Source organism: Myotis myotis, unplaced genomic scaffold (genome assembly GCF_014108235.1).
Source record: "Myotis myotis isolate mMyoMyo1 unplaced genomic scaffold, mMyoMyo1.p scaffold_m19_p_35, whole genome shotgun sequence".
NCBI classification, from domain to species: domain Eukaryota; kingdom Metazoa; phylum Chordata; class Mammalia; order Chiroptera; family Vespertilionidae; genus Myotis; species Myotis myotis.
In genome coordinates, this window is record NW_023416341.1 from 2024124 (window position 1) to 2044823 (window position 20700).

The following is a 20700-nucleotide window of genomic DNA, read 5'->3' on the forward strand; positions in this document are numbered from 1 at the left end:
TGTGAGTGGAGGCGTCCGGGACGCTCTCAGGAGCTCAGAGCCCTGCCCACCCCAGAGTCCCAGAGGTGCTGCCCTGAGCCACCAGCCTCACCCGGCTCCCCGAAGTATGTGTGGAGGGTGCAAGTGGCCTGGGCTCTCTGACCGAGGTACAGATGCTGGAGGTGGCTTCCGGGGGTCCTTCGAGGGGCAGGCCAGGTTCAGTCGGGGGCAGAACGGAGGCCACGCCCTTCCCTCTGCTCGGTGGCGTGGCCACCTGCTCTCCCAGCTCGCCACCCCAACAGCTCTGGCAGGGAAGGAGTTAACCTCCCGGCTTCTCAGCAAGAATGTGGAGCTATTAATACCCACAGCCTAGCGGTCTGCCAGAGCGGCTCCCAGTCCGAGGGAGCAGGGAGCAGGGACTGAGGGAGAGAGCTCCAGTCTAGGCAGAGACAGAGCCCAGCGAGGACCCCAGGGCCCAGAACTCCTCTAGGGGACAGTGTGGGCACTGTGCCAGCCTCACCCGGCCCTCTCCCACCTTCAGCGGCGGGTCCTGACCCTCCCTCCTAGAGGCCACCGGTGCCACCCACTTCAGGAGAACAAACTTTCTTAGGGAAACCACCTCTCCTGCCACGCTGGCTGCACAGGGAGGAGCAGACGCCTGGACAGACAGATGAACAGACGGTCGGGACACCTGAGCCTCTCCTCCCAGCCTCGCCTCTGACAGGCGGCAGCAGAGTGGGCAGCTGAGAGCACGGGGCCCTGCTGGACTTTCGTCCCACAGTGAGCCCCTCTGAGCGCGGGCGTCCAGGCACTGCCGCCCAAGGCCCAGCACTGCACCTGGAAGACCTGTGGGTCAGGGCAGGAGTCCCGGTCGGACAGAGCCCCGGGCTCTTCTACCCACCAAGGCGACGGGCAACCTGAGTGCAAAGGCACAGGTGGCAGGGGGGCGGGCGCGAGGCCCCGAGGCCAGCAGGCTGCTGACCCTGGAGCACTCTGGCTCAGGGACCCCTGCCCAGACCGTGGAGGATGCTGCCGAGCCGGCCACCGGCCACCCCTGCCCTGTCCTGGAGCTGCCTCCCCCCTGGCCCCTGGGCTGTGGGCCGGAGGATGTGCCCGCCTTCTGCTTCATCTGCTTCCACAGGGAGGAGGAGGAGGAGCTGCTGGAAGAGGTCCCACTGCAGAGGTCAGTGCCCCTGGTGGGCAGTGGGTGGGCAGAACTAGCGACTTGGGGCCCCTGGGGCCTGGCAGGCCTGCGCCCGAGTCTCTCGGTCCACTGCTTACCATCCGTCGCCACCTCCCTGCACCAGACTCTCAGATCCCCCACCTGTCCCTCCTCTTTCTCCCCTGTCCTGGACCCACCGGGACCCTCTGTTCTCTCCCATGTGGTCATGGCCCTCCTGCTCAGAGCCCTCCCTGGCTCCCAGCTCCCACAGGATGAAATGGACACTCAGTCGGGCATTCGGAGGCTGTGTGTTCTAACTGACCCCACCCACCCCATCTCTCTCTGCTCCCTACACTCACCCTCAGGGAAACCCTGCCCAGACTTCTCTTCCCCAGCCCATCCCGGCCCAGCTGCAATGCTTCCTCCTCCGGGAAGTCCTTCAGGGACGCCCAGCTCCACCCGGAGCTGAGAGTCACCTTTACTCCCTGCACTGAACCGACCACTAGTAGGGTTGAATCTTCTTTAAATTAATTAATGAGTGGAAATATCTGTGTGTGTATATGCGTGTGTGTGTGAGGGGGGACCAAGGGGAGTGAAGGGTGTGTGACTGGGTATATGGGGGTGAGTGTGTGATTGTGAGTGTACGTACATGTTTGTGGGAGCACGTGTGGTTTCTATGTCACCATGAGGAATAGGGTTTGTGCACTGTGCCGAGGTCAGAGTTCATGCCCTAGGGACCATTGTCCTTATTGCCAGCTCTCTCCACCCCCATTTGCAGGGAATGAATTACCCAACCTGTGACCTCAGGCTCCCAGGATGGACAGCAAATCTAAAGGGAAGACAAAGGTCACCTCTGCTGTGACCCAGCCCGCCCACACCTCCTTCACCGCCTAAGTCAGCACTGCCCTGGGTGGGGAGAAGGGCAGGCTCAGGGCCGGCCCAGGTGCCCCTCCGGCCCTTTGCAGGAGAGCTGGGGCTGGGGGTGGGCGCCTGCTGCCTGGGCCGCTTCCTCCCTGGATCTCTGTTAGACCCCTGGTCTGTAAGTTTCCCGCTGTGGGCCTTTGTCTTCTCATCTGCGAAATGAGGGGATGCTCCTGCCACGGTCATCAGTGACTGAGCACCCATAGAGGGCAGGGCGTGCCATGGGGCTGGAGCCCAGCCCTCACGGGGTCACAGCCTGCTGGGCGAGACAGACAAGCAAACAGGTCAGTGTGGCCGAGCGCTGGGCGCCTGGATAGGCGTGGGTGCAGTGTGCGCAGGGTCAGGGAAGACTGGCCACCCCAGGAGCCCTGCTGCTCTGTCTTATAGTCCAGACCAAGTTAGGAGACTCAGAAAGCCAGATCATAGGTGCGGAAGTGCTTCTCGAACTCCAAAGCAGCGAACCCCTAAAGCATCGCTATATTTATTGTAGGAGTTCAAAATGCTTGTTGAATGCATGAATGAATGAATGAATGAATGAATATGACATGGGGAGACAGGACATCAGAATCATCTGAGTTGATTGTTAAAAAATACACGCTGTCCTGGCGACTTTGCAGCCTCGGGTCTTGGAGGAGATGGATGTGTAATTTTAATCAGCCCCCAGTGAGCAGCTTGAGCAAACCAGCATTTGGGAACCCCGAGAATGAGAGGCAGCCATGAGTTCCTGCCCTCCTCCCTCATCCCCCCACCCCCCGTCTCCCACCTCCAACTTTGGGGATCCCCTTATAGGGGAAGACCCCGCTGCCTCCTGCACTGGCAGCATGGTGGCCTATGTTTGCAGGCTACTATCCAGCTGGTAGATGCTAGCCCTTTAAGTCCTAGGGAGAGGACACCGCCAGGCTGGGCAGAGGCAGTGACCACAGGTGCCAGGTGGTGAAGCTAAAAATACTGAGTGATGTGAACACAGAGGCTGCAGGAGCCTGGCGTGCTGCTGGGGTGGGGGGAGGGGGCCCTAGAGTGCTCTGCCCTCCCGGAGGAGGGCCAGTGGGCAGAGGGGTTGGTGGGTCACCTTGGGGGCTTAAGCCTGCCCCCCACCCCCTCCTCTCAGCGCCAGGATTCCCTCCCAGTAGGGCTGCCATGTTAGCCGCCGTGGGGCATGCTGATTCCACTGCATCCTCTTCCCTATGACCCTGGGGAAATCATGTCTTCTCTTGGGGCCTCTGCAAAGTTAGATAGTTGAGCTTTCTCAGGCACTTTTAGGGACAGAGGCGATGAGGGGTGTAGGTGACCAGTTCAGTCATTTGTGGATTCAACAAACTTTCCCTGAGGCCTCCTGGGACTGGCTGCTGAGGCCACAGAGATGAACATGGCCCAGGCACTTCCCTGGAGGGGACTGGTGAGGACAAGGCACACCATGCATGCCATGCGTGTGCTGCGATGGAGAGTGAGCACAAGGGACATGGCATGCCATGCGTGTGCTGTGATGGAGAGTGAACACCGCGCCCTGGGCTCCTGGGTGCTGTGAGGAGCTGCCCACAGAACACAGCTGCCTTTGATGAAAACTTGTCAGCAAAAGCATCACCCACAGCGCTGCTCACCAGCCACCTACATAGGTGCTTTGAGGTATTCATTAAGGTTGTAACAAATGCGCCTGGAACTCACAATGCCTTGGCTCGGTAGAACCTATATCCTGCTTGTGCAAAGTCTAGGGGGGTTGGGGGAGACTCTACCCCCTCAGCCTTTTGGGGACTCCAGCTCCACCCACCTTGTGACTGTCACCACCCTCTGCAGCCAGAGGGAAGATGAATAAGAAAGAGAACAGGGATCACATGTGAAACTTTTATGAGCCAAAGTTGGAAGTGGCCCACTTCACTTCTGCCCACACTCATTAGCCAGAACAGCTAATTGTAAGCAAAACTGGGGAATGTAGTCCACTTGTGACCATTTCACAGAGCTCTTGGGTAAAACACCACAGAAAACAGTTGGTACGCGTGAAAGCACCTGGTATATAATAGGTGTCCGGTGTGTGCATTCATGCCCTCATTCCACAAGTCTCACTGAGCACTCGCTGTGAGCTACTAGAAACGGGGCAATGAAAATGCCACCCCCGCTCTCACGGGGCTTATATTAAAGGGGGAGTCAAAGAAAACACAAGCAAGCAAATAAATGGACCTGGTCACCAATATTCAAACACACTGTTAGAGACATAACCAGAAGGATGGTGGGGACATTGCTATTCCTACCTAAAGAATGAGAAGGGCCCTGGCCGGTTTGGCTCAGTGGATAGAGCGTTGGCCTGCGGACTGAAGGGTCCCGGGTTTCAATTCCAATGCCCAGGTTGCGGGCTGGATCCCCAGTAGGGAGCCTGCAGGAGGCAGCCAATCAATGATTCTCTCTCATCATTGATGTTTCTAACTCCCCCTCTCCCTCTCTGAAATCAATAAAAATATATTACAAAAAAGAAAAAGAAAAAGAATGAGAAGGAGCTAGGCAGGATGGAGGTAAGAGCATCCAGCAGGAACAGAGAGTGCAAAGGCCTCGAGGCAGCTAGTTTGGTGAGTGTGAGGGAATATCCAGGCAGTGTGGCCAGGGTAGAGTGAATGATGGGGTGAATGACACAGTGGATGGGGGGAGACAGGAAGGGGTAGATCCCATAGGCTTTGTGGACCATTTGAAAATGGATTTTTCTCTGGATGGGATTGGGAAGCCTTTCGGGGCTTTTAATTAAGTTCAGGAAGCGATATATAACCTGATTGACATTTTAAACCATCACTCCAGCAGCTCTGGGGAGAATCCATGGCAGCTGGGCCAGAGTGAGTACAAGAAATCAGTGTGGAGGTCATGGTGATGGTGGAGGGGGCGTGGCGGTGGCCTGGACCAAGGCAGGCCTTGGAGGCAGTAGATGCCTTCTAAATACATTTAGGAGACAGAACTTGCTGATGGTTTAAGGAAGAAGGGGATGGAGAACAAATCTGGGGTTCCTGGGTTGGATGATGAGAGGCCCAAGAGAGGGAAGAGGCATGGTGAGAAGCTCAAGAATCCTGCTACGGAAGCTTCCAACTTGAGAAGCATGTGATGTCCAAGAGAAGATGGCAAGGGGGGGCTTGACAGTAAGAGTCTGGACCTTAAAGGGGAGGTCTCTTGGCTGGCGATAGACTACCAGAGACGACACAAAGGTGGCCTTGGAAGCCATGATGTTACACTAGAGAGAGAGGGGAGAGGAGAGGCCCAGGACCCAGCCCCGAGGAGCTCCGCGATGTAGAGGTCACCTGAAGGAGAAGCCAAGGAGGGTGGAGGAGAAGGAGCAGGTGGCAAAGTAGGAGGAGAGCCAGGGGTGTGGGCGGTCATGGAAGCCAGGAGAAGGGTGTCCTGGGAGGAGAGAGGGGGTGGGCAATGGACTTCAAAGGTGCTGAGCGGTCAGGAAATCAGGGTGGATTTAGTGACCGATTAAGTCAGAATTGCCTTGGATAAGAACGTTTCCTGGGGGTGTAGACAAGAGCAGGGCTGAGCGGAGGCTTCTGGTTAAAGGTGGTGGGTTGAAATACACATTTCAGTTCTCTGTGTCCTAAGTCCCCATTAAAAGGAAGTGAGAGGGTAATTTCAGGTCCGTGCAGTAGCCCCCTATCCACGGTTTCACTTTCTGACCAATAAGTTATCTGAGGTCAACTGCGGCCGGAAAGTATTAAAAGAAAAATTCCAGCCCTGCCCAGTGTGGCTCAGCTGGTTGAGTGTCATCCCGTACACCAAAGGTGGCGGGTTCGATTCCCGGTCAGGGGCACATACCCAGGTAGCGGGTTTGATCCTGGTTAGGGGCCCATGTGAGAGGCAACCAATCAATGTTTCTTTACATCAGTGTTTCTCTCTCTCTCAGATCAATTAAAAAAATAATAAATCGCCCTAACCGGTTTGGCTCAGTGGATAGAGCGTTGGCCTACTGACTGAAGGGTCCCAGGTTTGATTCTGGTCAAGGGCATGTACCTTGGTTGCAGGTACATCCCCAGTAGGGGGCGTGCAGGAGGCAGCTGATTGATATTTCTCTCTCATCGATGTTTCTAACTCTCTATCCCTCTCCCTTCTTCTCTGTAAAAAATCAATAAAATATATTTTTAAAATAATAATAATAATAAATAAATAAATGATTAAAATAAATAAAGAAAAGAAAAATTCCAGGAAAAAACAGTTTGTAAGTTTTAAATTACGCTCCATTCTGAGGAGCATGACAAAATCTAGCGCCATCAGGCTCCATCGCCCATCGCCGTGCTTGTGTTCAAGTCGCCCTTATTTTACTTCATCGTGGCCCAAAGCGCAAGAGTAGCGACGCTGGCCATTCAGATCTGCCGCAGAGAAACCATAAAGTGCTTCCTTTAAGTGAAAAGGTGAAAGTTCTCGACTTAATAAGGAAAGAAAAAAAATCGTATGCTGAGGTCGCTAAAATCCACAGTAACAACAAATTTTCTATTTGTGAAACTGAAAGAAAAAGAAATCCACGCTGGTTTTGCTGTCGCACCTCAAACCGCAAACGTGACAGCCACAGTGCGAGGTAAACGCCTCGTTAGGGAGGAAAAGGCATGACCTCTGTGGGTGGACGACAGGAGCGGAAAATGTGCTCTGAGTGATGGCGACCTGTTGCCGCAGAAAACAGTGCGCCTATGAAGGCTCCAGCAAGGACTCCCCTGACACGAGGGACACGCGGCCATTTCCTGCAAGTACGGGACGGTCACCCAGTCAGTAACCGGTGTGGACGGAAAAATATAAAAATTACTGGAGAGAAAGAGAGACGACATTCACATAACTTTTATTGTTACAAGTGTTCTATTTTATTATTAGTTACTAGAGGCCCGGTGCACAAATTCATGCATGGGTGGCGTCCCTCAGCCTGGCAAGTGATCGGGGCTGATGGGAGGCAGGGGAAGGGGACAGGTGGCCAGGGGTAGGGACCTCGGGAGGTTGGCTGGCCAGGGGCAGAGACTGCGGGAGGTTGGCTGTGGGAGCACACTGACCACCAGGGAGCAGCTCCTGCGTTCAGCATCTGCCCCCTGGTGGTCAGTGCATGTCATAGCAACTGGTTGATTGGTCGACCAGTCATTCAGTTGTTGGGTGGCTTAGGCTTTTATATATATAGATTGTTGTTAATCTCTTAATATGCCTAACATAAATTAAACCTTATAGGTATGTACAGAGTGGGGCAAAAGTTGGTTTACAGTTGTGAGTGCACAAATCACGAAGTTTATTCTTTTTTTAATAAATATTTTTTGTTGATTTCTGGAGAGCCGGGAAGGGAGAGAGAGAAAAACAAAAACAAAAAAACATTGACGTGAGAGCGAAACATCCTTTGGCTGCTTGCCTCCTGCACACCCCAACCGGGCATGGAACCAGCAACCTTCCCGTGCATAGGACGCCGCCCAACCACCTGAGCCACACTGGCCAGGGCCAGAGTTTATTCTTGTATTGTGATTTGTTAATTATTGTTATTTTCCTTGCGAACAACTGTAAACCCACTTTTGCCCCACCCTGTGCGTATAGGTAAAAACATAGCAGACATAGGGTTCAGTATGATCTGCGGTTTCAGCCTCTGGGAGTCTCGGAATGTGTCCCCCCTGGAAAAGGGGGGTGGGGGGCAACTGTATATTAGTCTTTTGTTGCTGCCATAGCAAATTATCACAAATTTAGCTACTTAAAATCAAACGAATGTATCATCTTAAAGACCTCATGTCAGAAGTTCGGCACAGGTCTCTTTGGGCTAAAATCAGGACTTTAGCAGGGCGACTGTAGGAAGCTCTTGCTGGAGGAATTTCTGGAGGCTCCAGGGGAGACTCCCTGTCTGTCTTTTCCAGAGGGTACCCGCACTCCTGGCTCATGACGCCCTCCCTCCGGCAGAGGGCGTCTCTCAGGCCCGCCTCCTCCCCTCACATCTTTCCCTCTGACCACAGCTGGGAAAGGCACTCCCCACCCCCCCCCCCCCCACCCCCAGGGTTCCTGTGATGAGGCGGGACTCATCATCCATCTCTCTCTCTCAAATAATTTTTTAAATTTTTTAATGGAAGAAAAAATCAGAAAGAAAATCCAATGCAGGCTGGCCGGTTTGAAACTAATTTGATAAAGAAAAGTCCAGAAGTAGAACCAACTTCGTTCAGCCCCTTCCTGCCATGTAACACAACACACAGGTTCTGGGGATGAGAGCACGGACATTCGGGGGCCGTGATTCTGCCACCACAGTATGAATCAGAAAGAATGACGTGAAAAGGGACTGGCAACAAACACCTAAATCTGGAAGGCTGATGAACGTGGCCTGTGCCTTAGCAGTCTGAGGACACTGCCCCTGAAGTGGACTCTAAGCCAGGAGTGAGAAAGGCGAAGGGGCACCAGGGCTTACCCCACAAAACCCCCAAAGGCGCCCGTGTTAATGAACTAAGCACCCTTGGAAGTGGGAGCAAAGCTGGGGCCAAAAACAAGAGGATTGGTCCACCAAGGGCTCTAATCCTCAGATTTCCTGCTCCACTCCGCACCGCTGGGCAGCTGTCCCGCCCCAACAAAGACAGAAGGTTCATTGTCCTGAGAGGATAAAACAGGGTCTCTGAGCCCGGGACACAGCAGGACAACTGGGAGGGGCAGCCCTGTGACCCACCAGCGGCTTATTTGACTGCTCCATCCTGGATGCGGGAAGCCCCCCGCTGCCCTCACATCACCTGGGCCTCCTCCCCTCTGGCTCCCGGACAGTGAAGTCAGGGCTAAACTCTCCAGACAGGGCACTCCAGGATTTAGTCCCTTCAGTCTCTTGAACAACAAGCATTTTGTTACTGCTGTTTCATTTCCTGTTTGCTTTCGTTTTCTTCTCCCTGCCTACTGTTTTCTCCAAATTGTTGGGTTTTCTCCTGTTTGTATTAGTTCTCTTTCAGAGTCCAACTGGCCAGGAAGAGAATACCTAAATAGGCTGGCATCAGAGATCTCCCAGCGAAACAGCCCAACCCCCACTCTCTGTATTGAGCCCCTGAATCAATCAGCCCTCCCACCCTCCACATAGGACTACTCAGCAGCCTTCTTTCATAAACCGTTTTTTATATTCCTTAATCAATTATAGGAAAAGGCAAAGGTCTTAAGTGGTCCGTATAATGAGTCTTGGCAATTGTGTACACCTGTGCAACCCATACCTCACTCAAGATACAGCACATTTCCATCTCCCCAGAAAGTTTCGTCATGCCCCAGTCAACACCTCCCCCACCAGAGGCAACCGCTATGCTTCCAATCTCTTAGACATGAGCAGATGACCAGGGGTCATCAATATATGAGAAAAACCTCCAATATAACAAAAACAAACAGAATTTTGAGGAAACAATATGCGGGGGGGGGGGGGGGACTTAAAACTATTATCACTATATTCAGACTTAGGAAGATATATGGCACATTTGCAATAAAAATTAGATGCTGTTTTGGGGGGGGGAAACACTCTGAGAATAAACAAAACAAAACAAAAATGTTCTTAGACTTAGATAATATCCCAGCAGAAATGCAAACTTACTTAAAAGGGGTCAGCAGCCCTGACTGGTGTGGCTCAGTTTGTTAGGCATCGTCCCCTGCACCAGGAGGTTACTGGATTTCCTGTCAGGGCACATGCCCCAGTTGTGGGCCCATTGATGTTTCTCTTTCTCTCTCTCCCATTCCCTTCCTCTCTCTCTCTAAAAATCAATAAACCATTCTTAAAAAAAAATAAAATAGGTCAGCAAACTACAGCCTGCAGGCCAAATCCAGCTTCACCTGCTTTTTACATAAAGTTTTATTGGAACACAGCTACACCCATTTGGGTGTTTTTTTTTTAATCTTGATTGTTGAGAATATTACAATGTCTCCTTTTTTTCTCTCTGTTGCCCTCTCCACTGGGTTCCTGCCCTGCCCCAGGCCTTCACCACCCTATTGTCTGTGTCCATAGGTAATGCATATATGCATATAAGATCTTTAGTTAATCTCTTCCTGCCCCGCTCCCTCTCTGAGATTCGTCAGTCTGTTCCATGTTTCCATGCCTCTGGTTCTATTTTATTCATGTTTATTTTGTTATTAGATTCCTTGCTCATTTATTTTGATTTTTAGATTCAATTGTTAATAGATATATATTTATTGCCATTTTGTTGTTGTTGTTGTTGTTGTTGTTGTTGTTGTTGTTGTTCTTCTTCTTCTTCTTCTTCTTCTTCTTCTTCTTCTTCTTCTTCTTCTTCTTCTTCTTCTTCTTCTTCTTCTTCTTCTCCCTCTTCTTAAAGAACACCCTTCAACATTTCATGCAATACTGGTTTGGTGGTGATTAACTCCTTTAGCTTTTTCTTGTCTGTGAAGCTCTTTATCTGACCTTCAATTCTAAATGATAGCTTTGTTGGGTAGAGTAATCTTGGTTGTAGGTTCTTGCTATTCATCACTTTAAATATTTCTTGCCACTCCCTCTGACCTGCAAAGCTTCTGTTGAGAAATCAGCTGACAGTCATATGGGTGCTCCCTTATAGGTAATTAACTGCTTTTCTCTGGCTGCTTTTAACTTTAACTTTAACCATTGGAATTTTAATTATGATGTGTCTTGGTGTGGTCCTCTTTGGGTTCCTTTTGTTTGGGACTCTCTGTGCTTCCTGGACTTGTAAGTCTCTTTCTTTCACCAGGTAGGAGAAGTTTTCTGACATTATTTCTTCAGATAGTTTTGAATAGCTTGCTCTCTCTCTCTCTCTCTCTCTCTCTCTCTCTTCTCCTTCTGGCACCCCCATAATGCAAATGTTGGTACGCTTGATGTTGTCCCAGAGGCTCCTTACACTATCTTCATATTTTTTTATTCTTTTGCTCTTCTGATTAGGTGTTTTTTGTTTTTTGGTTTTTTATTGGGTATTTTTTGCTTCCTCATGTTCCAAGTCATTAATTTGATTCTCAGCATTCTCTACTGTTTATTCCCTGTAAATTATTCTTCATTTCAATTAGTGTATCCTTCATTTCTGACTGGACCTTGTTCATGTCTTAAATTCTTATTAAGATTCTTGAAAGTTTCACTAAGTGCCTTGAAGCTCTTATTAAGATCCTTAAGCAGCCTTATAACCATTGTTTTGAGCTCTGTATCCAGTAGTTTGCTTTCTTCCATTCCTTTCATTTGTGACATGCTTCTTTGTCTCCACATTTTGGCTGCTTCCCTGTGTTTCTTTCTATATATTAGGTAGAGCTGTATGTCTCCTGGAATTGGTAGAGTGGCCTTGTGTAGTAGGTGCCCTATAGGGCCCAGTGGCTCAACCCCCCCCCCCCCCACCCAGTCACCTGAGGTGGGCACCTAAGGAGGCCTCTGCAGTGGAGATATCTTTCTAGGTGCATCCCCGTGTGGGCTGTGTGCACAGTTTTGTTGTATTTAGCCTTGATTGCTGTTGGTGTAACTGAGAAGAATTGACTTCGAGGCCAATTGGCTGTGAGGACCAGCTGCTACTACAGTGGGGGAGCTGCTGTGCAGGAGACACCCCCATGGAGCAGGACTTGCTTCGGTGGGGTTTTGGTGCTCACTTAGTCTGTCCTTTAGTGTGTCGCTTGTGGATGTGTAGAGTTGTAATCTGGTATGGTCTGAAGTTGTCCACCGGTGCACTGGCTCTGGAGCCTCCTGGGTGGTGCAAAGTTAGCCATTGCCTGGGATCACCCGGCAGCAGCTACAGAGCAATCTGTAGATGGCTGCTCTTGTATTAGGCTTGGAAGTGGCCAGGCCAGGCCAAGCTGTGAAGCAAGGCAGGTTGGCGCTAGTGCTGGGTCTTGGGCCTCTTATTTTTATTGGTAGATATGGGGCACACTGATACCAACTGCTGCTTGTTTGAGAGGTTTTAGACATGTCTGAAGCCTGAGTCAGGACAGGCCATTCATATGGAAAAGCCACTGCAAACAACTTTGGTGGGGCTGCAAATTGGTTGGGGTGGAGTCTCAGGGAATCACCAAGGTGGAATGAACAGAGTGAGCCATGCTGACGAAGACTCAGATATGGCTGTCAGTCAGCTCTGCGATGGGGAAGGTGTCAACATAGTAACCATGACCCCCTATGAGCACCCCTGTCTGGGAGAAAGCTGCCCCTGAGTTCTTGCTCTGATGCCAGATAATCTAGTTCTTCCCTGTATGTCCTTGGGAACCCCCGCGCCCCTCTGAGCAATTGCCCCAGCATTGAAGCCCAGAGGAATTGAATCCAAGTAAATCTGGGCACAAGCCCTTTTCAGAGGCACTGCCTGGGTCTCCAGCGGCCTCTGTGTCACTCAGCCACAGTCCCTGCTGGTTTTTACAGCCTGAGGTTATGGGACTTCTCTTCCCAGATCTGGAACTCTTGGCTGGGAGTATGGTGTGGGGCTGGGACCCCTTGGTTCTCACGAGAGGCTTCTGCAGTGGGGATAGCCTTCCCAATTGAGAAAAATGCCATATGTTGGTATAGGCCAGCTGTGGGCAAACTACGGCCCGCGGGCCGGATCCGGCCCGTCTGAAATGAATAAAACTAAAAAAAAAAAAGACCGTACCCTTTTATGTAATGATTTTTACCTTGAATTTATATTAGTTCACACAAACACTCCATCCATGCTTTTGTTCCGGCCCTCCGGTCCAGTTTAAGAACCCATTGTGGCCCTCGAGTCAAAAAGTTTGCCCACCCCTGGTATAGGCCCAGCCCGTTCCACGCTCCACCTTTCCTACCAGTCTCAGTGTACTTTCTTTACTTCTCTACTTGTAGGACTTCCATTCAGCCAGATATTAGGCAGTTCTGAAAAATGGCTGTTCTGTATTTTACTTGCAATTTTGATGTGGTTGTGGGAGGCAGCAGGTACCAGCATTTACCTACGCCGCCATCTTGGCTCTCTACACCCATTTTTTTATGTCCTTCAATGGCTGCTTTCACATTGGTAGAGTTGAGTAGTTGTGACAGAGACCAACTACTGGCCTGCAAGGACTTAAATATTTACCATTCGGCCCTTTAAGGAAAAAAAAAAAAATGCTGACCCTGAATTAGAAGATAGAGTTGAGGAAGTTTTCCATAAAGTAGAACAAAAACTGAAAGACGTGTCCATTCGGATCCTCTAGTAAACAGATGCTGAGATGACACTAGGAGACCTGGGGGGGAGGGCGATGCCTGTGAAAATAAAGGAGGAGGAAACAGGATTGGCAGGCAGAGTCTTCAGACCCTCTGACACCTGTGGAACAAACAAAGGAGGGAGAGCCTGACCTTGATGAAGAGCAACAAAGTCTTGGCCGACCCAGTGGGGTCCCCAGAGCAAAGACTGTCCATTAGAGGAGCCCCACATTGGGCAGAAATGGCCAGGCCCTGTGTCCCCACTGTGCTCAGTCATTGGCTGGCACTGCCCGAGAAGACCTTGGTCTTGGTAGCAAGGCTGTAGTGGGTCTCAAAAGCTGTTGGTCAACCACAGTCCTCACAGCTGAGTGACAAAGTTCTGTCTTGAAAGGAGAACCCGTGGGGCGTCATGGCTGCCACGCTGTGGGGGTAGGAAAGAAAGAGTAAGAAAGTTAGGAGATTAGCACAGGAACCTCACACCGCAACAAAGGAGTTCCAGAAGGAGAACGGAGAAAACAATGGAGAGGAAATAGACAAGGAAGCATTTCAGACGTTTATCAGAACGAACCTGAATGTTCAGACTGGAAGGGCCCACCGCGTGTCAGCAGACCCACACAAGGCCAGTCGCCAGTGAACGTCAGAACAAGAACAGCCACGAGATTCTACAAAGGGTCAAGAATCAAAATTTCATCAGAGTTCTCAACCACAGTCTTAGAAACCAGTACATCCGGGAGCTGTATTAAAAAGTATAAAAGAAAATTAATTTCAGCCTAGGATTACATACTTGGCCAACCCATGGATCAATCAAGGGTAGGAAAAAGGACTTCTCAGATTTATGTGGGCTCAAAAATTGTATCTCTTTCTTAAGAAAGCTACTCGAGAATGGCTCCAGGAAAAACAAAGAAACGGGGGAAGCCAACACAAGAGAGAAGTGACCATGATGGTAAAGGGAGCCCAGAGCAGCATTTCTGGACAACAGACCTGGAGGGCTGGCAGTTCACACTGGAATAAGTCAGAAGGTTCTAGAAAAGACTTCCTCAAGGAGATGAAATTGATAGAATACCTAATGTATTTGAACTTTTGAGAGATTTATATACAACTTGGAGAGAATGTGGGTTGAATTAGCCATAAACACATAGAAAAACAAACCCTCCCCTTTACAAAGTTATTAAACCCAAGAAAACAAAACGTTTGTTCAGAAAAAGGAAACAAATTTAAATTTAAAACTCCTGCTCTGCAAAAGACATGCTTAAGAGAATGAGAAGACACCCTAGCCAGTTTGGCTCAGTGGATAGAGCCTCTTCCTGTGGACTGAAGGTTCCCGGCTTTGATTCTGGTCAAGGGCTCGTACCTCGGTTGCAGGCTCCTGGCGGGAGGCAACCAATTGATGTGTCTCTCTCACATTGGTGTTTCTCTCTGTCTCTCCTTCTCCCTTCTACTCTCTCTAAAAATCAATGAAAAAAAATATTCTCGAGTGAGGATTTAAAAAAAGAAGACAGACAGACAGAGAGAGAATATGCATGAGGAGACAAGCCAAAATAGAATGGGAGAAAAATATTTACAAACAACATCTGATCTGATAGAAACTGTTTACCTGATAAAGGACTTATCCCAAGTATACAAAAAAAACTCTTAAAACTCAACAATAAGCAAATGAACAACCCAGTTAAAAAATGGACAAAAGATCTGAACACCTCACCAAAGATGATATACAAATGTCGAACAAGCATTTTAAAATGCTCAACATCATATGTCATTAGAGAAAAAGCAAATTAACACAACAATGAGATGAGATACCACTACACACCTATTAGAATGGCTGGTGAGGATGCTGGCGAGGATGTGGGCAGCCGGAACTCTCTGTCACTGCTGGTGGGGCACACATGGTCCAGTCAGCTTCTCACAAAGCTGAGCTTGTCTTCCCGGAGGATCCAGAAATAGCATTCCTTGGTATTTACCCAAATGAGTTGAAAACATGTCCACACACAAACCTGCACATGAATATTTATAGCAGTTTTATTCATAATTACCAAAAACTTGGGGGCAACTAATATGTCCTTTAATAGGTGAATGGATTAAAAAAACACCAAAAAAAACTATGGTACACCCATATAATTGCAATAAAAAGAAATGAGCGAGGTTGCGGCCTGGGCGGCAGGTGCAGCTGGTCCAGTTGTGCTGTGGCTCCAGGCGGCCTGCAGTCCGCATCCCGCGCCCCCGGCCCCGACCAGCGCGCCCCTCAAGGAGCCTGGTCCCCAAGGCCCCGTCTCCTCCGGCCCCGCTGCCACCCGCGAGGGCTGGTTCCCCGAGATGTGCAGCCTGTGGCCGGGCCGGGCCCTGTCCCTGCGCTCGCGGTTCCAGGATATCCTTGCCTTTGCAGCAAGAGCTAAGGCAGCGTGCAGGTGTTGGATGGGGTCACCCAGAGCACGGAAAGGGGCGAGTTCCCCACCCGGAGATGATAGCCAGCCAGCCGCTCTGCAGCCACCCCAACGCACTCAAGGTGCTGGTCATGCGGGTGGGGCGGGGGTGTCCTGCGGGAGGGGGTGAAGCATTCCCCTGTGGAGTCCGGCATCCAGGGCGAGACTGACGGGGTTGTCACTCAAGTCCCTAAGAAGATCCTGCCCGGCATGGCCATTGGCTACTCCAGCGCAAAGCTGAGCCTCCACGTGGGCGAAGGTTTTGAGTTCATGAAACAGAACCAGACGCCTCCAATGTTATCATCACCAAGTCCTTGGACCCCAGGGGCCCTGCCGAGAGCCTCTTCAAGGAGCCGGATCACCAGCTTGTGAAGACAGCGCACAGGAGGACGGGATCCGCTGGGGCCCCGGTGGGTGCCGGTGGCTGCACCTGGGCCTCATCAGGGACATGCGGCACTTTTGCAGGCGGCTCTTCCCGGGGCCAGGTCGGCTTCACGCTGAGCAGAGAAAGCCCCGCACCAAGTCCAGGTGCCGGTGCAGGAGCTGAGGCAGAAGCAGGTGGAACAGAGGCAGCTCAGGTACTGCAACTCTGACGTGCACCCGGCGGCCTTCGTCCTGCCTGAGTTTGCCCGCGAGGCCCTGAATGATGTGAGCTGAGCCCAGATGCCGCTGACCACACCGCCCAGGACCTCGGGCCAGGTTGCTCCTCCGGACAGGACCCCTGCCGGCACCCCAACAGCCAAGTGTTACTGCCCCAGAGTGCTGCCCGGCTGCCCTGCTGGCCAGACTGTCTGAATCCCTGTGTTGTTCACCCCCCGAGCCTGTACCAGCTTGTATGGCGTCTCCACCCTCTGTCACCCTCACTCACCAAACACATGTATTTATAACAAACGAACAAAAACAAAAAAAGAAATGAGCTGTTAAGCCACAAAAAGACACGACAGAACCTTAAATGGGTATCGCTGAGTGAAAGAAGCCAATCTGAAAAGGCTGTATGATTCCAACAACATCCATTCTGAAAAAGCCAAAACTATAGAGACAGTAAGATCAGTGGTGGCCAAGGGCTTACAGGAAGGGCGGGAGAGAGGGAGGAAAAGGGGATTTGTAGAGCTGTGAAACTGTTCTGTATGGTCCTGTAATGGCAGGTCCATGACACTTTGCATCTGTCAAAACCCATGAAATTCACACTCAGAGTGAGCGCTGTGTAACTATGGGCTTCAGTTAATTACAGGCCATTGGTATTGGTTTGTCAGTTGTAACAAGTGTAGCGATCACACCGTTCATCATAGGGAAACTGGGAGATGAGGCTATAGATGCACTTTCTGCTCAATTGTTCTGTAAACCTAAAAATGCTCTAAAAATAGAGTCTATTATGGAAAGGGAGACAAAAAAAGAAATCATAGTATTTCACAAAAGGCTGTAAATAATGTTCCCACAAGGTGTAAGCACTCCCAACCTTACCAATAATATGATGCAACTGCAATGGGAGGGCGGAAAAATAAGAAGGGGGGGGGGGGGGCGGGGCGTGGCTATAGCTTGTTTGGTTCAGTGGATAGAGCGTCAGCCTGCGGACTAAAGGGTCCTGGGTTTGATTCTGGTCAAGGGAACGTGCCTGGGTTGTGGGCTCCATCCCCCAGTAAGGGGTATGCAGGAGGCAGCCAATCAATGATTCTCTCTCGTCATTGATGTTTCTATCTCTCTTTCCCTCTCCCTTCTTCTCTGAAATCAATGAAAGTATCTTTGGAAAAAAAAAATAAAGAAGGGGGGAGGGGGAGGGAGTCAACTGCATCTTTCAAAGTGGGACATGGGTAGGTGAGGCCTAAACTGGAAAGAAGCGATGTAAACATGCCGTGCAGGACACACAGAGGCGACCATTACTAAGAGTTAAACTGATTGTCTCTAAGAAGTGGGAAATGGGAGTGAGGGCTGCCCGTGTTTCTTGATCCTAAGCTATGGGCATGTTTAACTCAGATAAATATTAAAACCGCATTTACGGAAGGAGATGACCATCAGAGCAAGAGACGGGAGGTGGCAGAGCAGAGGCAGGAGGCAACTCCCGCAGAAGCTTTGCCCTGCGGGGGCGGGGGCATCGAAGGCGGAGGTGGAGGTGCCGTGGGGGTGGTCCTGGGACAGAAGGAGGACAGTGCGTGGGGAGTGAGGGGAGTCCTGAAGAAACAAGGTCCCTTCAAACGCAGGGGAGGGGCCGGCCTGGCCTCCGGAGGAGCCCGGGGCGTGTGAGGAGTTCGGTGGGTCTGTGCTTTGATGCCGGAGGGAGGCCGTGGGACTGCATCTGATCCAGGCTTCCTCAGCGAAGGGGGAGCCAGGTGTGAGGGGAGAGGAGAAGGTGGGAAAGGGAGATCCCACACCTTGCCACGCAGAGTGGGGTGCGCCAGCCGGCAGCACAGGCACCAGCTGCGGGCTGGTCAGGTGAGCAGAAGCTCGGGCTTCCCGGAGATCCCTAGGAGATTCACAGGCAAATTAAAGTGAGAAGCGCGGCCAGAGACTGGGAAAAGCAACTGCTGGCATCGAGGGCTGTGGGGCGGCAGTGAGCGCCCCTTCAGACCGCGCATCGGAGGGGACAGTCCAGCCTGGGGTGGACGCTCTGAGCGGTGCTGGCTCGCTCAGTGTAAGCAGCGAGCGGGATGGCTGGTGGTTTGCCAGGCAGGAGGGGTTTCCAGGGGGCGGCTGGGGTGATGGTGGGCAGAACCCCAGCGGCTGGAGGTGGACAGTAGTGGCAGAAGGTGGTTGGTGAGCAGTAAGAAAGCGATGGGGGCAGTGGAATGGGGGTCTCCATGAGGTCAAAGAGCTGTTGCATGTGGGTACCAGAGTGAGTGATGAAGAGGATGAACAGGACTCTAGTGGTTTGGCTAACTGGATAGAGTGTTGGCCTGGGGACTGAAGGATCCCAGGTTCCATTCTAGTCAAGGGCACATGCCCGGGTTGTGGGCTCGATCCCCAGTAGGGGGTGTGCAGGAGGCAGCCAATCAATAATTCTCTCTCATCATTGATGTTTCTCTCTCTCTCTCTCCCTTTCCCTTCCTCTCTGAAATCAATAAAAATATATTTTAAAAAGGAAAAAAAAAAGAGAGAGGATGAACAGGGATATAGAGGAGGACAAAAATAGAGACCTCAGGGAGTGGGGTGAGGTAATTCTGTCTGGGTATGAGCTGGGAGCCGCGGTCAGGGAGCCGCAAGGCCTGCTGTAGGCTGCCCGAGACCAGCGCCATCCTCTCCGCTGAGGTCTGTGCCCCAAATAGCTAAGGACAATGAGATGAGACAAGTTTATTTGCTCTGGGTGTGGCCTGGGCATCAGGGTTTTTAAAGCTACATTTATAACATGGAGCAGAGTTTGAGAAACACGGTTGAAGACAGAACCATGCTCTGACAGAGAGAAAGAGATGGTCGGGGGAGTAACGAGAAGGCACAGGGGCTGGCATGGGAGGGGGTGGCTGACCAGAGAACATGGTCTTGGGGAGCAGCTGGTAAAGGGGCGCATGTCCGGGTTGGAGATGAGCTGATGGGGATGTTGTGGTCTTCCCCTGTTGAATCAGGGAGTGAACAGGGCGAGAGAAACAGAAAGACAGAGAGAGAAGACAGAACCCAGGGGAAGGAAGGAAGGAAGGAAGGAAGGAAGGAAGGAAGGAAGGAAGGAAGGAAGGAAGGAAGGAAGGAAGGAAGGAAGGAAGGAAGGAGAGGGAGAGAGAGGAAAGAAAGAAGAAAGAAAGAAAGAAAGAAAGAAAGAAAGAAAGAAAGAAAGGAAGGAAGGAAGGAAGGAAGAAAGAAAGAAAGAAAGAAAGAAAGAAAGAAAGAAAGAAAGAAAGAAAGAAAGAAAGAAAGAAAGAAAGAAAGGAAGGAAGGAAGAAAGAAAGAGAAAGAGAGAGAGAGAGAGAAAGAAAGAAAGAAAAAGAAAGAGAGAGAAAGAAAGAAAGAAAGAAAGAAAGAAAGAAGAAAGAAAGAAAGAAAGAAAGAAAGAAAGAAGAAAGAAAGAAAGAAAGAAAGAAAGAAGAAAGGAAGGAAGGAAGGAAGGAAGGAAGGAAAGAAAGAAAGAAAGAAACGAACCCACGGCCTAGCTAGCCATAGTCCGTCCTGCACTGAGGCGGAGAGGCCACTAGAGGGAGCGCTGCGCGCACACATGCGGGACTGGCCCCAGCAGGCAGCCGGTGGTATGGTTCAAAGCCTCTTTTTCTGACAGCTTCTATGTTCCAAGTTCAGATTTTGAAGCCACGCCCCCTGGGTTGGACTCCAGGTCCCACTATTTCCAAGGCCCTGTGACCTTGGCCAGGTCACCCGACCATTCCGTGACCCAGTGTCACCAGCGGTCCAAGGGTCCCAGGGTCGCCCCGTCCTTCCTGAGGCTGGCGGGAGGATGGATGAGGCCCAGGCCACACTGGGGCTGGCTGGGCGTCCTGGTGGTGGAGGAGGCTTTGCCACCGCCTCCATCTCTCTCTGCTTCTCCTGCAGCCCCTCAGCCCAGCCCTGCCCTGCCCTGCCCAGGCCAGAGCCAGAGCCAGAAATGGAGGCCAACCTTCTTGGTTAGGGAACAGCAGAGGCTGAGGTGGGGGTGGCCTCCGTGCCTCGGTTTCCTGCTCAGTCTTGCTGTTGCTCTTGTCTTGTAAACCTCACCGGTGGCTCATCCTGGCCTTGGCCTCACCCTTCCGGCTCCGGGACCAGCACCTGCCCTCGCCTGGAAACCATACGACCCGTGGAGCAATGTCACTGCCTGGGGCCCAGGTGGCTTTGAAGGGGTGCTTCTTCCCGGCCATTCTCCTAACAGCCCCTCCCTCCTCCCGCCAGGCCAGTGGTGTCCTCATCCTCAGGTGTGCAGATGCCCCCATCCCACCCCCGCCCCCTCGAGGCTGCGGGCCTCTCCCACCCCAGCAGCCTCTGTTCTGTCCTCGCTCTCACGAGGGCCTAACTAGCCAGCTCTGACTTTTAAAAAATGATTTGCCAGTATTTAAAAACTCAGGATGTTGCATCCTAAGATCCGAATTTCTAACTTCTCTTGAAAAATTGGAAGCTCTGAGCATCTGAGTCCACATTCCCACATGACAGCGGTGGGCCACAGGGGAGGGAAAGCCGCCATTCAGATGGGCGGGGCTCTCCAGTTTACCACGATCCCTGCCCAAGCCGTGTGCCCCATTCACCGTGCCCCCTGGCCCCTGAGAGGATCTCAGTCACAACCT

General features: G+C 51.4%; 1 protein-coding gene and 1 pseudogene across 1 annotated transcript in view; both read left to right on the forward strand.

Moving 5' to 3' along the window:
- The first annotated feature begins 385 nt into the window (after nucleotides 1-385).
- The window catches only part of SBK1 (SH3 domain binding kinase 1), a 54113-nt gene continuing 33798 nt past the window's right edge, over nucleotides 386-20700 (forward strand). The window contains exon 1 of the mRNA XM_036303173.1: nucleotides 386-1162. The gene's annotated coding sequence lies outside the window, so the exon portion shown is untranslated. The remainder of the gene's footprint in view (nucleotides 1163-20700) is intronic.
- On the forward strand, nucleotides 14940-16174 carry LOC118652910 (annotated as a pseudogene).